This window comes from Ornithorhynchus anatinus, chromosome 8, assembly GCF_004115215.2.
Source record: "Ornithorhynchus anatinus isolate Pmale09 chromosome 8, mOrnAna1.pri.v4, whole genome shotgun sequence".
Lineage (NCBI taxonomy): Eukaryota > Metazoa > Chordata > Mammalia > Monotremata > Ornithorhynchidae > Ornithorhynchus > Ornithorhynchus anatinus.
Genome location: NC_041735.1, coordinates 55,853,840 through 55,870,786, shown reverse-complemented (window position 1 = coordinate 55,870,786; position 16,947 = coordinate 55,853,840). Strand labels below are relative to the sequence as shown.

The window sequence follows — 16,947 nt, the reverse complement described above, 5'->3', positions numbered from 1 at the left end:
CTAGAGGGGGAGACAGATATTCATACAAATAAATTACAGATATTTATATAAGTGTTGGGGGGCCGGGAGGGAGAACGAAAAAGAGTCAGGGAGACACAGAAGGGAGTTGAAGAAAAGGAAAAGAGGGTTTAGTCAGGGAAGGCTTCTTGGAGGACATATGCCTTCAATAGAGCTCTGTGGGGGGTGGGGGGATAGGAATTGCCTGTTGGAAATGAGGAGGGAGGGCATTCCAGGCCAGAGGAAGAATGAGGGCAAGAGGGAGGAGGCGAGATAGACAAGATTGAGGTACAGTGAGAAGGTTAGCATTAAAAGAGTGAAGCGTGTGGGCTGGACCGATGGGGAGAGCCAATCTCCTACCTCCATTAGCACCAAGATAGAGTAGCAACAGCCTAGGCAGGAATCCTGCTGGGGTGGGGATGATGGTGGCTTGGGATGGAATTGATGAAGGAGGTGAGATATAGGCCAAGGACGGTGTTTGCCCCGCCCACCTCCCCTCCACCCCCGCGCCCCAGCTAGTTTTGGCAATGGAATCAGCTTGCCATGGCAGGTTGCCCATGGCTCCAATCACATTTGCCACTCTGTCAGGATGAGCTGCTAAAGAAAACAGACACCTATTTCTACGATACTTCTTTCACGATGAGGTTATTTAGATATTTTAAGTGATGGGCGTGAAAATGCAATGCAGTCAGCTTTCCATCCATAGCAGGCACATTTCAGTGATTTCCATCTTGGCCAAAAATACAAGAGCGAAAAAACAAAAACAAAAAAAACCCCTCTGCAGCCTTGGTCCGGAGAGTTTGTCGAGAGAGCCGGAGATACAGTTCCACGCCATAAAAGAAAAGAGCACTAGGGTTATAATGAGGTGTAAATCAGAGCGCACACATAGGGATTGCTAAAACATGCCAACACCTGTCTTCTCACAGTGAGTTCAGTTCGGCGCATCAGCCTGTTTGAAGACAAAGAGAGATATTGCAACTTATAGCAATAAAGTCAATATTGCGATAAGATGAATGCTGCCCTTTTAACGATCATTGAGATTCTGCAGCAGAACAATGTCAGGACTGCAGAAACAGCCTAAAACGGATTAAGTCAGAAGCACAAGATGGACAAGGAATAACCTGAAATATCTAGAGCCCCACATAGATCAGCAGCGTGGGCTAAGTGGATAAAGCGTGGGCAAGGGAGCCAGAGGCCTGGGTTGGAATCTGGGCTCTGCCACTTGTCTGCTGTGTGACCTTAGGCAAGTCATTTATCTTCTCTAAGTCTTGGTTTCCTTCACTGCGTAATGGGGATTCAGTACTTGTTCTCCCTCCTACTTAGAGAGCCAGATATGAAACAGGGACTAGATCTACCTCAGCACTCAGAGTCAAACAGAACCAGAGAGAAAGGTAACAAGGAAAGGTCCTTAACTCCAGACTGAGCCTTCTCAGGGTTTGGTCAGAGGCCGTGGAAAACCTTCTATGGAGTTTGTGCTTGATTTAATAAAGACCTGTGAGAATAGTCAATCAATTTCAATAATCAATCAGTTATCAGTCAAACATATTGAGTGCAGAGCGCTGTATTAAGGGCTTGGGAGAGTACAGAGATGGTAGACATGTTCCCCGCCCACAGCAAGCTTACGGTTTATAGAACAAAGAGGAGACCTTCCTCGCAGTTTAGCAAATGGATGGCATACCTGGTCTGATGCCTTGGTTTGGAAGCGATTTCTAAACAGCTGGACAAAGCTAGGCATTCATTAGGTTTCCATGGCACCGGAAGGGAGACCTGAAGATACTAAGTAAGACAATAGGGCAGCAGGAAAGCGGCAACAAGCTGTCAGAGTCAGAAAAGGACGTATGCCAGGCCACTGGTAACGGCACCTGTTGGAACTCTGAATATTAAAAATAAAAATCACCAGGGAAGATGAGCAGATTTAGAATGAAATTTAAATTGATTTCATTGGTTTGTAATTGAATTTAAACCAAGCCCAGACAGAAATTATGGGACAATCTCAATGAGAGTAATCTGGTAACTACACTCACCTCCCTGGTATTCCGCATTTATTATTATTAACAATAATAATAATCATGATATTCGTTAAGCACTTACTATGAGCCAGGCACTGTACTAAGCACTGGGATGGATACAAGCAAATTGGTTTGGACACAGTCCCTATCCCATTTGGGGCTCACAGTCTCAACTCCCAATGTTACCGACGAGGTAACTGAGGCCCAGAGAAGCGAAGTGACTTGCCCAAGGTCACACAGCAGACAAGTTGGCGGAGCCGGAGTTAGAACCCATGACCTTCTGAATCCCTGGCCCACGCTCTACCCACTAGGCCAGGCCCACCCAAACAAGGACCTAGGAAGTTAAAACCTAGACATCTCAGATAAAGTCCAGAGTTTGGGTCGACATCAAGGGAATTCATTCAATCGTATTTATTGAGCACCTACTGTATGCAAAGCATTGTACTGAGCACTTAGGAGAGTACAATATGTAGCAGATGAGGACTGGGGGAAGGGAGGTGGTGGGCAAGGAATGGGGAGGGGGAATGGTGGGCGAGAAATGGGGAAACCTCTTATGTTTTGAAACATTCTTTCAAAAGTGCGGTGCTTGCCAACCCCTAATCTTGCCAGCATTAGGCTTTGAAGATTGGTATCAAGATCATAAATAACGCTCGGATGGAAAATAGTTGCTCTTTCCCACCTTCTTGCTGGAGATAGGCATGCCACCACAACTTTCATCGTGTTTATAATCCCGGAGCACAGGCTATGGAACTCAACAATGTTGGATAATTGAAGCCACAAATCATTCTTTTTCTCAGCTGCAGGTCGTGGAGTCTCGGCTCTCCAGATAATTGAATTTCTCCTCTAACTCTTACACGTGCGGAGGTGTTGGTATAGAGTGTGCGTCTCCCGAGCGCATAGAACAGAGCTCTGCACACTGTAAGTGCTCAATAAATACAACTGATTGATTGGAGAACTGAAGCAGCGAACACAGGCTTGAATGACTGAGATTGACTGCCTCTACTGTCTGAATACTTTCAATCATCTATTGAGCACTTACTCCGTGCGAAGCACTGTTCTAAGTGCTTTGGAGAGTGCAGTACAGCAGACACATTCCCTGCCTTATATCTCGGCTTCTGTTTTCATCAGTTATATTTACTGAGTGCTTACTGTGTGCTGAGTACTGTACTAAGCGCTTGGGAGAGTACAATATAAAAATAATGTTTTTCAAGTCACAGTGGCTGGCCAGTGGAAAACATTCTCTGTGCCTCAGTTACCTCATCTGTAAAATGGGGATTAACTGTGAGCCTCAGGTGGAACAACCTGATTACCCTGTACCTACCCCAGCGCTTAGCACATAGTAAACGCTTAACAAATACCAACGTTATTATTATCAAATGGACGATTTTTTTTTTTACTTGCCTGTGGGCATATCTGGGTAGAAACAGTCCAGCACTAAAACTGATATTTGACTGGGTTAACTAAAGATGGGGACCAGCTAGGCCAAACCCCAAATTTATTTCCCCAGTGAGGTTCTATTGGTCACTCTCAGTTTCCAGATTACTAGATACCTCTCTCAAGTTGCTTCATCTGACATTCATTCATTCAATCCAGCGCTTACTGTGCGCAGAGCACTGTACTAAGCACTTGGGCACCTGGGCCTGTGATAGGAGGAAGGTGACTAAAGGATTATTTTGCCAATAATTGTGAGCAAAAGATGGAATTAGTGCCCAAACATGTCATTACAGAATTGGTTCAGTGCAATTCATTAATTTGTTGGAAAATAACCAATGGCTATTTAGCCCTGGTCACTTTCCTTCTTCTTTAGGGTATTTGTTAAGCAGTTAATATGTGCCAGACACTGTACTAAGCACTAGGGGAGATACAAGCTAATCAGGTGGGACACAGTCCCCGTCCCACATTGGGTTCACGGTCTTAATCCCCATTTTACAGATGAGGTAATTGAGGCACAGAGTAGTTAAGTGACTTGCCCAAGGTCACAAAGCAGATAAATGGCAGAGCAAGGATTAGAACTCAAGTCCTTCTGACTCCCAGCCCTTGCTCTAACCACTAGGCCCTGCTGCTCTTCGATGCGTGGTGGAATTGTTGCTTTTCTGGATATCCCACTACCCAAGCGCTTAGTACAGTGCTCTGCACATAGTAAGCGCTCAATAAATACTACTGAATGAACGAATGAACATTTCTGAATGTACTATCGCCCTAACCTTTCCTTTTAATAACTCACTGTAGACTTTAAGCCCCTTATGGGCAAGGTATATGTCTACCAGCTCTGTTATATTTCAGTCTCTCAAGCGCTTACTACAGTCTTCTGCACATAGTAAACACACTCAGTAAATATGATCGATTGCTTGACTTTGCAGCCATGAATTTGTCCATATCCTACTTGAAGCTACTGATATTTTCTACTGGCTCAACCTCTTATAGAACCAAATATTGTATGCTTATACCCTACTGGGTGAAGAGGTTTTTATTCTTGTTACTTTAACTACCTATCACTTTCAATCATCAATGGGTGTTCGCTTGTCCTGGTGGTTTGGTGAGCAGCAATTCCATTTTCCTCCTGTCCGTACATTTTGTGAATATGTGGACTTTAAATCCTATTCCCTCTCAACTTCCATTTTTCATTACAGAAGAATCCTTTTCACTTTTCCTCAGAATTCGCTTTTCTAAATTTTGATATTTGGGTTGAGTTTCTTTTTTGTTGTTTTCCCTCCACAACAAGAACACTCTATTTCTCTTGTGCTCATTCTTGCAGAACAGCTCTCTTTCGAAGTTTGTAAATTCTACCCACGGGGAGTCTACGGTATTCCATTTCTCTGGTAAATACGTGATATTATTTGTATTTGGGTTATCCTTCACAAATAGGGCCGCATTCCAGTCTGTCTTCCCGCTTTTATCTTTCCTTTAAAGTTTGTCCGTCAGCAACGTGTCCCACTCTACTCCATTAGAAAGGAAGTCTCCTGAAGACAGGGGACGTCTGTATCTTTTGCTTTGCAATTATGTCCAGCTCCTCACTAAAACCCAAGCATACTGACTCACCCATTTTGATTTTTAGGGTGTTGGTACTAGCTCTGAGATATTCATTCAATAGTATTTATTGAGCCCTTCCTATGTGCAGAGCACTGTACTAAGCGCTTGGAATGTAGTTATATATTTTAGCTGTGGGCTTTTTTGCTGATTTCCTCATTGGCCACTTTCTTTGTAGCGTAGGCAGTTTAATTTGTCCTTTCAATAGTATTTATTGAGCGCTTACTATGTGCAGAGCACTGTACTAAGCGCTTGGGATGAACAAGTCGGCAACAGATAGGGACGGTCCCTGCCGTTTGACGGGCTTACGGTCTAATCGGGGGAGACGGACGGACGAGAACGATGGCGATAAATAGAGTCGAGGGGAAGAACATCTCGTAAAAACAATGGCAACCTAATAGAATCGAGGCGATGTACAATTCGTTAACAAAATGAATAGGGTCCTTCTTGTTGCCCTGTTGGATAGGTGACCACTCACTTCCTCTTTTTCCCAAACACACACTGGATCTCCTCCTTGCCAGGAGGCTTAGAGGAAAAGTGGTTTTAAACCATCCTTAATTGTTTTAAACCATCTTTTAAGGTTTTAGTTAAGATCTAGCAGAATCTACCAGGATTATTCAGCGTCAATGCCTTCTCCAGAGCGGGGGGAAATAGACGCCGTCCCTCTCTCCCCCGCACCTCCCAACCAATTCCTAGCTGTGGAGAGAGCCATTATTTGTGCTATCACAGTTTTTTTGTTTTGTTTTATTTTTTGGCTGGATTCCCAGCCTTGCTCGCGTCACACTTCCAGCAAGACTTAAGTACTGAAGAGACCCCAGATGGGTGTTATCTGACTGGTTAACTCTTTGAAACTGTCCTCCTGGGATTTACAAACTCCACGCCAAGTTCCGCCGTGAAAGTCATGCCCCTATTTTGCCCCTGCCCTCAAAACGAAAAGCTGGCACCTATTTTCTCATAATAATGACAATAATTATATTTGTTAAGCACTTACTCTGTGCCAGGCCATGCACTAAGTGCTGAGGTTGATACAAGGCAATCAAGTTGGATGCAGTTCCTTTCTCGCAATGGGTTCAGAACCTAAGGGGGAGGGAGAATGGGGAAGCAGCTTGGCTCAGTAGAAAGAACCCAGGCTTGAGAGTCAGAGGTCATGGGTTCTAATCCCATCTCCGCCGCTTGTCAGCTGCGTGACTTTGGGCAAGTCACTTAACTTCTCTGTGCCTCAGTTCCCTCATCTGTAAAATGGAGATTAAGACCGTGAGCCCCGCTTGGGACAACCTGATCACCTTTTATCTCCCCAGTTCTTAGAACAGTGTTTTGCACATAGTAAGCGCTTAACAAATATCATTATTATGAATCCCTTTTTGACAGATAAGGGAACTGAGGCACAGAAAAGGTGAGAGATGTGTCCGAGGTCACGGCAGGCAAATGGGGGGCCGGGATTAGAGCCCAGCATTTCTTGTCTTTTGGATCCGTGCTGTTTCCCTTAGACCACATTGTTTCATGCAAAGAGGTAATTTAGGTCGTGAATCCCAGCTGGGACTGGGTGAGTCCTTTCCCTCAGCCTGAGGAAGGTCGGACTCAGGCAGCTTCTCCTTTCTGTGCCCCTCTGCCTTCTTTCGCCTCACTTCTGGCTGCTGCCTTTGTCTCAAACTCACTCCCGGCTTCAGTTCTTTTTTATGACGATTCCCCACCTGGCATCTAAACGGGTTTTTACTTTTCCTTCCAAAAAAAATCCTTAAAAGCTCCGAGAAAGCCATCCACCTCAAAAGACCACACTCTGGCAGTGACTCTTCAGATCTTACAAGCCATATTTAAACTTGACTCGATTATGCGGTCTTGTCCCCCATTTGGGGCTTTTAAACTGAAGTGATGTATTTCTTATTCTACAGGATATCGGGGTAGGAGTCCTTTTGGTTCGTTCTTCCGGATTGCTTTTAAATACCACCCGTGGTTACTGAAGTGTGGCGATAAAAGGATGGGGGAGACGGCAGATAGAATTTTCCTCGGAGCATCGGTCCTCCCTGTTTTGGGCAACTGCTGCTGTGGCTCTGTGGGGGATTTGTGGCTGCAATCTGAGCTGGAAACAGCAGGTCGAGGACTTGGCCACCCAATGCCTCAGGAAGAAACCACACTTAGCAGCTCATGTCTGTGGCCACTAGCCCTTCCTTGCAAGCTGGGGAGGTTCAGGAAATCTGCCTGTGCAAATGAATACTTCTCCACTCTCCCTTCCACTCAAATGGCTTTGATTCATTCATTCGTATTTATTGAGCTCTTACTGCGTGCAGAGCGCCGTACTAAGCGCTGGGAAGGTACAGTTCGGCAACAGAGAAAATCCCTGCCCAACAACAGGCTCACAGTCTAAAAGGGGGAGACAGCAAAACAAAACCAGTAGGCAGGCAGTTATTATTATTGAAAAGAATAATATATGTTAAGCCTACATTATGTGCCAAGCACTATATCAGGTGCTGGAGAGGATAATCCAGTCAGACACAGTCTCTGTCTCAAACGAGGCTCAGAGTTCCAAGGGGTGGGAAACTAAGTATTTAATCCCCATTTTACAGATGACGACACTGAGATACAGAGAAGTGAGGTGCCCAAGGTCTTCTGACTCCCGAGCCTGTCCTCTTTCCAGTAAGGCACCTGGCTTCTCTCTTTCTCTTCCTTTCAGAAGCATATTCTTACAAGAAGTTTCTCCCTCTGGCTGTTTTCTTTTAGCACATCTCTCTTTACCCTCTCCTATCCTCTCTGTTTCTCTCTCCCCTGGCACTTTACCTATCTACCCCGCTTTCTTTTCTCCTGTTATTTCTCTTCTGTTAGACCCTGTTATTGTCTGTTCCTTTGGGTCCTCTCCCTTCATTTGTTTTTCTTTACTTTCCTCTTATTGTTAATTCCTAATTGTTTTTTCCTAAGGCTGTCACTGTTCAGACAAGTAACCTCCCTGAATCTGTTCTTCAGAAGGGGCAATTTTTCCTTCTTTGACTGCCATGTGGTATCTAATCGACAAAATGGGGAGTGGGACAGTAGTTGATTTTCAGCACTAATGAAGGAATCGAAGACCAGGAGAAATTTCCCGCCAACTTGGAGGAAAAATAAGAGTAAAAACACATCACGACTTTCCCAGCTCCCTAATCTGGCTCTTTACAGTAAGTAACAGTTACCAAGCTTTTAAGGTTTTATAGCTCTCCGTGGAATCTGTAAATGTTACCAAAACTCAGCATCAATACCCCTATAATGGTCTTCAGCACACATTTACTGGTACTCAGATTGGGTCTACGTGGCCAAGGGAAATAGAAAGTTAAGGAATGCTGTACAGAAAATGATCGCTAAAGATCTCGTCTCGTCTTAGGCCGAGTCGTTTCCGACCCATAGCGACGCCTCGGACTCATCTCTCCCAGAACGCTCCGCTCTCCATCCGCAATCGTTCCGGTAGTGGATCCATAGCATTTTCTTGGTTAAAAAAAATACAAAGTGGTTTACCATTGCCCCCTTTCGTGCAGTAAACTTGAGTCTCCACCCTCGACTCTCTCCCGTGCCGCTGCGGTCCGGCATGGGTGAGTTTTCACTACTATGGTAATTCGGAACATCACAACTCTTTTCCTCCCAGCCTAACAGATTCCCCCACCCCCTCTACACACACCTTCCCTAAATTATCCAGATCATTGACTCGACTCTCTGCTTAGAGAGTACCATCGATTAGACTGTGCGCCCGCCAAACGGCAGGGACTGTCTCTATCCGTTGCCCACTTGTTCATTCCAAGCGCTTAGTACAGTGCTCTGCACATAGTAAGCGCTCAATAAATACTATTGAATGAATAACTGTGTTTTTTATGCCCACTGAAGGGATATTGCTTTATAGCAGGAGTTGGTGACCTCTTCGTGCAGAAGAGCACAAACGATGAAATCTTGGAGCAGTTGGTGTTCAAAGAACCAATCATACAATCTACATTTACGTTAGCGTAACTATATGGCGAATCTAACAGTTTTAAATAGTCCACTCCCCATCCCACCAACAAATAATGCCCATTTGGCAAAGGCTGGATTATTTAACCCTCCTCACCTTAGAGTGGGTGGAGAGGACAGGGCTACTAGGTTTTTATAGAAACTCCATGACGTGTGATATCATCACATCACACTGCACCTGATGAAATCCAAAGATGTCATCATGGCACTTGGCTGCTTCACAGCAACAGCTTTTACTCCAGGGCAGCGGGGGAGGAGAAGAGTGGGAGAGTAGCAAGGGAAGAAGAAAGGGTCGGCGTGGACAGGGAACATGTCTAGCAACTCTGTTATATTGTACTCTCCCAAACCCTTAGTACAATGCTCTGCGCACAGTAGAGGCTCAATAAATATGATTGACTGATTGAAAGAAGAAGGGGAGAGGTGGGTAGGAGGGAAAGGGAGGAAATAAATGTTCAAAATGAAAAATATTTAATGTTCATTTGTCCCCTCCATCCACCCAGCCTTTGTTGTGGAGCCCTTTGTCTCCCCCTCTATACAGTGAGCTCCTTGTGAACAGGGAATGCGCTATACTGTACTCTCCCAAGTGCTTAAGTACCGGGCTTTGCACACAGTAAGCATCTCGGTGCCTCCGTTACCTCATCTGTAAAATGGGGATTAAGACTGTGAGCCCCACGTGGGATAACCTGATTCCCCTGTGTCTACCCCAGCGCTTAGAACAGTGCTCGGCACACAGTAAGAGCTTAACAAATACCAACATTATTATTATTATTATTACCTGATAAATATTGAATGAGAGAATGGTGAAGAGTCTACAGGACGGGGAGGGTAAGCCAGCCTGCTCCATTTACGACGAGCACAACTGTCTAAAAGGGGGCAGGAGGAGAGTCAAGTCGTGGATTCGAGGGTTCTATTCTACATCTGAATTGTCTTTGGCAGAACCATTAAGGCCCCGCTTTAATGGCAGTAATGGTAGCAATAGGAATGATGACAGTGGCTTCTGCTGCAGGGATGAAGATGAGGAGGAGAAAGAGAAGATGACAAAAAATGAGGAGGAGGGTCCCGTGATATCGGTTCTACCAGAAACCCTTACTCATTCTTGGCTCCATCGCGGGTGGATATAGGCAGAGTGGCATCTGGGACCACTGCGGTTTCTGCTCAGGTTCCTAGTAGACTTAATAATAATAATGTCGGTATTTGTGAAGCGCCTACTATGTGCAGAGCACTGTTCTAAGCGCTGGGGTAGACACGGTGGAATCAGGTTGTCCCACATGGGGTTCACCGTCTTAATCCCCATTTTACAGATGAGGTAACTGAGGCACAGAGAAGTGAAGTGACTTGCCCACAGTCACACAGCTGACAAGTGGCAGAGCTGGGATACGAACCCATGACCTCTAACTCCAAAGCCCGCGCTCTTTCCACTGAGCCACGCTCCTTCAACATGGCAGAGTGGATAGAGCACTGGTTAGAGAGTCAGAGATCAACGGTTCTAATCCCAGCTCCACCACTTGTCTGTGGTATGACTTTGGGCAAGTCACTTCGCTTCGCTGTGCCTCAGCTCTCTCATCTGTAAAATGGGGATGGAGACTGTGAGCTCCCATGTAGGACAGGGACTGTGTCCAACATGATAAACCTGTATCTGTTCTTGTGCTTAGTAAAGTACCTGGCAAATAGTAAGTGAGAAGCAGCGTGGCTTAGTGAAAAGGACCCGGACGTGGGAGTCGGAGGTCGTGGGTTCTAATCTCAACTCTGCCACTTGTCAGCTGCGTGACACTAGGCCAGTCACTTAACTTCTCTGTGCCTCAGTTTCCTCACCTTTAAAATGGGGATTAAGACTGCGAGACCCACGTCAGACAAACTGATTATCTTGTATCTACACTAACACTTAGAATAGTGCTTGGCTCATCGTAAGCACTTAAATTCCATCATCATTAACAAATACCACAACTGGCCCATTCTAGGCCATGCCCCAGTCCCCATCCCAACCCCAGCAGAGTCCAGCTTTGTGAGTCTATAATTCGCTCTGCTGCCTGGATTATCTTTCTACGGAAATACTCTGGGCATGTCACCCCCCTCCTCAAAAATCTCCAGGGGTTGCCTGTCAACCTTCGTATGAAGCAAAAAACTCCTCACTATTGGCCTCAAAGCTGTCCATCGCCTTGCCCCCTCCTACCTCACCTCCCTTCTCTCTTAGAGCCCAGCCCGCACACTCCGCTCCTCTGCCGCTCACCTCCTCACTGGGCCTCGTTCTCACCTATCCCGCCGTCGACCCCCGGACCTCGTCCTACCTCTGGCCTGGAATGCCCTCCCTCCTCACATCTGCCAAACTAGCTCTCTTCCCCCCTTCAAAGCCCTACTGAGAGCTCACCTCCTCCAGGAGGCCTTCCCAGACGGACCCCCCCCCCTTTTCCCCTGCTCCTCCTCCTCTCCCCATCGCCCCTACTCCCTCCCTCGGCTCTACTCCCTCCCTGCGCCACAGCACTTGCGTATATTTGTATATATTTATTATTCTATTTATTTTATTAATGATGTGTATATGTCTATAATACTATTTATCTATTTTGATGCTATTGACATCTTTCTACTTGTTTTGTTGTCTGTCTCTCCCTTCTAGACTGTGAGCCCATTGTCGGGTAGGGATTGTCTCCATCTGTTGCCGAATTGTACTTTCCGAGCGCTTAGTAGAGTGCTCTGTAATGAAGCACTCAATAAATACGATTGAATGAATGACATATTCCCTACCCACAACAAGCTCTGTACTCATTAAGGTATTAGAATTGTCTGCAGAGCACTGAACCAGGTCAAACTCAACCCATTTATGGAGGGACAGAGAAAACACTATCCAGTATACCTTCCTCCACATCTCTACTTTGGCAAAGAAATAAGTCAGCTAAAAACTAAACCATGAGGAAAATCATTTCACGTTACCTGCTATTTCTACAATAATATCAGCAAGGTTATTTGTTATTACGATAATACAAATAGCTAAAGTCCTCGGTTTCCAACATCTCATACAGGTCGGTTGCGGGGACAGTCTGCTGCTCAAAGGCCACTCGGAAATATTCTGTTCCATGGCCACAGGCCACACCCAGTGAAGCCCCCAGTGACTGGTCCCTAGACGTGTCTCGCTCAAAACAGGGTACAAACTGGATGGGGTACATACAGCAGGGTTTGCTGCGGAGAGGAGGTCCAGAGAAACCTTATTCTCATTACATCCGTCATCTAACTGACCATCTCACAGGCCGTGCTCTCGATTTCAGGGGGACCGGGCTGGACAGCGTGGATGGCTCGGCTCAAGCATCGCCACTACTTCGAAAGACTCAAGTACACGTCCTCCAGACGGTGGGACGACCCACAGAGGACCGTGAACCCCACGAGAGACAGGGACCAGGTCTAATTCCCTCCCACGTATTCTTTTTCGGTGCTTAGTACAGTGTTTTACCCACAGTAAGCACTTAGTAAATGCTATTACTACTACGATAGTGAAGCCGTGGAACCAAGGCAGTACCCGAGCACTGAAGCTTCCCTCAAGCTTAAACTCAGCTATTCTGAGTTGGGCATGCGAGGAGAACGAACAAGAGCAGGGCACCCAAACAACTGCCAAGAAACAGAAAGGAGGACAGAGGAAACGTTCTAAGGATACGGCAGAACGAAGCCGCAGTCATGGCTGTACCCTAGCTGAAATTCGGAAGTCGGTTGCTGAAGTGTGCCAAAATCAGAAAAAAATTTGAGCGGAAACTTCGACAATGAGGCAAAACCGAGAACAGCACCAAACATGATTATACAACTCGGGAGTTTTTTGGGCACACAATTTGACCGGGACTGTGGGTAACATATTAGCCTTTTCAGTTAGTCTGTCTCTGTCCCTCTCTCATGCACATGAATTTCACTGTAGGTGGCATCTCCAAGTATGAAGGACAAGTATTATAAAAATGGCATAGTTATTATGTTGGTTGAGATATGTGGGAATAGTTGTTTTGTGTTATATACTATTTCTATGAACTAGGGTCCAGTTTCGAACAAATGACTATCAAAAATTCTGGCCACTAACAGTAGCAACTGCTCTTTTACTGAAACAACATTCTGGGTTAGTCATTATTATCTCTACCAAAAAGCCCCAACTAAAGTAAACCCATTGTCATTCTTAGCAGGTGCACGGGTGAAATCTAAAGATCTCTTCATTCCATGGCTTAACGGCAAAAATTTAATCAGGAGTGGGTAATATGAATATATGTAACATAATGAATTTCAAGTATTTTTACCCGCAGACATTGTCAGGAATTGAATTCTCGGTGTATGCCATTTGTAATTGAAAATCTTTACATTTTAGTTCCACCTGTCATTTTTCTAATTCCATTCAAAGAATATCTATTAAAATAATACCTCTCCTACATGACTATCAAATCTTAGATCCCAGAGCTTTGCTGTAGTGAAAAAAAGCACTTGGATACTGTTGGAAATTGCATTTTCCAACCTTAATAGTTGAAGGGTGTATTTTTTTTTTTTTATCAAACTTAGTCGCCGCAAAGAAATTCACTTTAATGAGTTATGAAGAGAACTGACCGACCATCAGGTCCCCTCGAGTCCTCTGTCTTTGGAATACGTTTCCCATGTCACACCGGGAATTCGGAGTGCGTGTGTGGGGGATGGTTGGAGAGGTCGGGGGGGGGGGGGGGGGGAGGGGAGGGGGATTTCGGCATGATGCCCCTGGGGAGAAGGTGTGGCACAGTCTTCCCATTTTCTCCGGGAGGATGCTTAGTCCCACCTGCGCCTACCCAGTGGGAGCTCTGCCTCTGCGCTTCAAAAACCAGGGCTTCGGGAGCAGAATAATGAAGTTTCCCCATTTCCTTTCTTTCAACAATGAAATTTCACCAGGAAACAATTAAACGGAACCACGAGATACCCTCGATATTATGGACCTGCGTAAATAGCATCGGCTGTTTCATTTTCATTCACTTATCAGATATATTTACCTCTCAGATATTTCCTTAACCGGAATTGACTGTACTATAATTGCCTATTTCTTTGGTCCATTGGCTGTTAACCTTGAAGTGACTAGGGTAAAACTGGCGAGGCCTTCCCTGTCAGGCCTGACCTCTCACTATGCTGGAGAGGGTGCTGCCATGACAACCGCGACAGATGTCAGCTAAGCAATGTGCACCCTAGAAAGACTCCTGTATTGAGAAAATCGATCTTGTAATGGTGCCACCGAGCGCATTCACTGAACTGCCAAGTGTTCTAGGCTTAATCATTTATTTCATCTAGCAGAGAGAAGAAAACATAAAAGAAATGAAATGAATTTGACCTCTGTCTTTTGAGTGACTTTAGTGCTGCACTGAATTCGAGCAAGTGCCTCTTATGAATTTAAAAAAATTACATTAGGAATAACATTTTGAAGTGAAATGACTCTTGTAATGCCAACCCTCCAGAAACATGTTATTTCAAATGTCAGATACATAATAGTCATTTGCTATTTTCTGTATATGTCCAGAGGTTATCTCCATCTAGGGTGCATTTCAGGCAAATTATGATGAAGAATCAGTGAACGAATTGCCCACCAAAAATCTCTCTCTCTTTCTCTCACTCCTTCCCAACCCCTCCCTTCCTCCTTTGTGACCGTATTGTAATCAGGTTGTGCCGAGAACTGATAAACGGCGAATCCAATGGACAGCTTTGATTTCTTTTCAAAGTCTCTGTATCTTTGAATCAAAGATATTTTCCCAGCACCGGCCTAAGGTCTACCTGGGCATTTTCCTCTCCAGCACCAGAAGAATTCCCAGGGCTTTGAGAGACATGCCACTCAGGCGTTAACGTGTCTCGTTCATTTAAGTTTTGTGGGGATGTACATGTAAATCGATCACGTGATCCAGAACCCGGGTTGCCGTTCCGGGAAGACGCTATAGGTGTCTGGCAGAGGGTGAAAGCCTCCAGCCCACAGGCCCGAGTGTGCTCTCTGTAACCCCTTTGGCGAGGTCCTCGCCGAAAAAATGCAAAACCCCAAAGTCTAAAGAGCGGAGACAAATCTCTACGATAACCTTGTCCGTATAAATAAATATCGGTGAAAGTGATTATAGTGAAAAGGATCTTTTAAGATTTTCAATGCGATATGTCTGTCTCTTGTGCTGTGGGATATTTTATTGCATTTTTGCCCTCAAGTGAAGCTGACGGGAGCCAAGCTTGTAATTTAAATCAATAAGAACCCTTTACCATGGCCATAAAATACTTGGCTAAACCTTTGAAGTGGCCACAGTTGAATGCACAGTGAACACAGTATAAATGTTCCTTAAGATGTATTGTATTAGACCACTGCTAAAACAGCATTCAAAGGAACCAGTGCTTAAGCACCTTTTGTGAATGATGGGAGACTGTCCCAGCCTCTTTTGATCATCTGCATTCACTGTTCACATTGCCATGTGAAGTTGCTATAAACAAGCATTCTTAATTGGCACATCACCTCCCCCCCCAGCTGCAGTTGTCTCCTTCCTCCTAAGACATTCTCACTATCTCTTTGACAGGTTTCCTGGGATCTGGATCCGGTTCTAAACCAATAATCCACATCTGATATGTTGTTATGTCAATTGCTCCTTTACATTTCAATGATGGCTGAGGAAATATAAAGAAAATATATATAAGGAAATGTATATCTGTCCCCGTGGGGCCGAGTCACAGAGCTGGTTGGGACATTCCCCGTCCGGTTCGCCTTTAGGGGAATGGGTTGAGGGTTGATGTACAATGGAAGCTCTGTAGAAGCTTTCAAGCGATCCCCTCTCTTTTTCGTCTCAGGATGGTCTTAGGAAATCCATTCGTTGGATAGTATTTATCGAGCGCTTACTGTGTGCAGAGCACTGTGCTAAGCGCCTGGGAATGTACAATACAATAAACAGGGACATTCCCTACCCACGACGAGCTTACGGTCTAGAGCGGGGAAGACAGACACGGAGACAAATAAATAAAATTACAGATACGTACGTAAGCGCCGCAGGACCGGGATGGGGGGAGAGCAAAGGGAGCGAGTCAGGGCTTCGGAGAAGGGAGTGGGAGACGAGGAAGAGTGGGCTTAGTCTGGGAAGGCTGCCTGGAGGAGATGTGCCTTCAATAAGGCTTTGAAGGGAGGGAGGGAGAGTTCATTCAATCGGATTTATTGAGCGCTTACTGTGTGCAGAGCACGAGTTATTGTCCGGTAGATTGGAGGAGGGACTCAAAGCCCCGATTCTGTTTTGTAAGACAGATTTCACTAGCAACTGAGGAAAGGATTTTAGGGGTGATCTTTCACGGGGTCTATCCTAGTGCTCAGTCCTGTCTCTTCACCCCCAAGGCAACGCCGTCACCTAATACATACCAGATGGAGTCCCCTGGCTGCTGTCTGCCAAAGCAGACCATTTGCTGCTGTCTCTCTCTGCACTTCTGAGCTCTGCTGTCTGCTTGATGGTACTTTCAGCGGGCCTCATACTATCTCTTCTGTCACTTAGACCTCAAAAATGCAATTACCTTAAGTTTTAAAATGTTAACATAGGATCACTTGGGATTTTTATGGTTGTCATATTAGCATTTAGTGTTTGTTTCATCTCCAAGAGCCTTATTAGCATTAACTGATTCATCCTGTCTGCACGCTTCTATCACCACATTATGCAGGTATTTAACAGACCTCTAAGGAAAGTGACAGTCAGTGGACAATAAGGCCCACAGGTTAAGTGGTTTTCTTGGAGAGACCAGGAGGAGTCGGCACTAAGGTGATCGTGTTTTCTGGAGCTTCTTCGGGAGCTCCTTCCGGAGCTGTAAGAGAGATAGGGGCAGGATCCCAAAGGAAAGGAAGCAGTGTGATCTAGGGAAACTGCATGACTCTGGGAGTCAGAGAGCCTGGGTTGCAATCCCAGCTCTACTACTAATAATGATGGCATTTGTTAAGCGCTTAATGTGTGTCAAGCCCTGTTCTAAGCGCTGGGGTAGACAGGAGCTA

General features: G+C 45.4%; 1 long non-coding RNA gene across 1 annotated transcript in view; it reads left to right on the top strand.

Annotated features, from left to right (window-relative positions):
* The window catches only part of LOC114813832, a 56,518-nt gene extending 43,134 nt beyond the window's left edge, over window positions 1–13,384 (top strand). Inside the window, exon 3 of the long non-coding RNA XR_003761591.2 lies at window positions 12,251–13,384. This is a non-coding gene — a long non-coding RNA (uncharacterized LOC114813832). The remainder of the gene's footprint in view (window positions 1–12,250) is intronic.
* The last annotated feature ends 3,563 nt before the right edge of the window (window positions 13,385–16,947 follow it).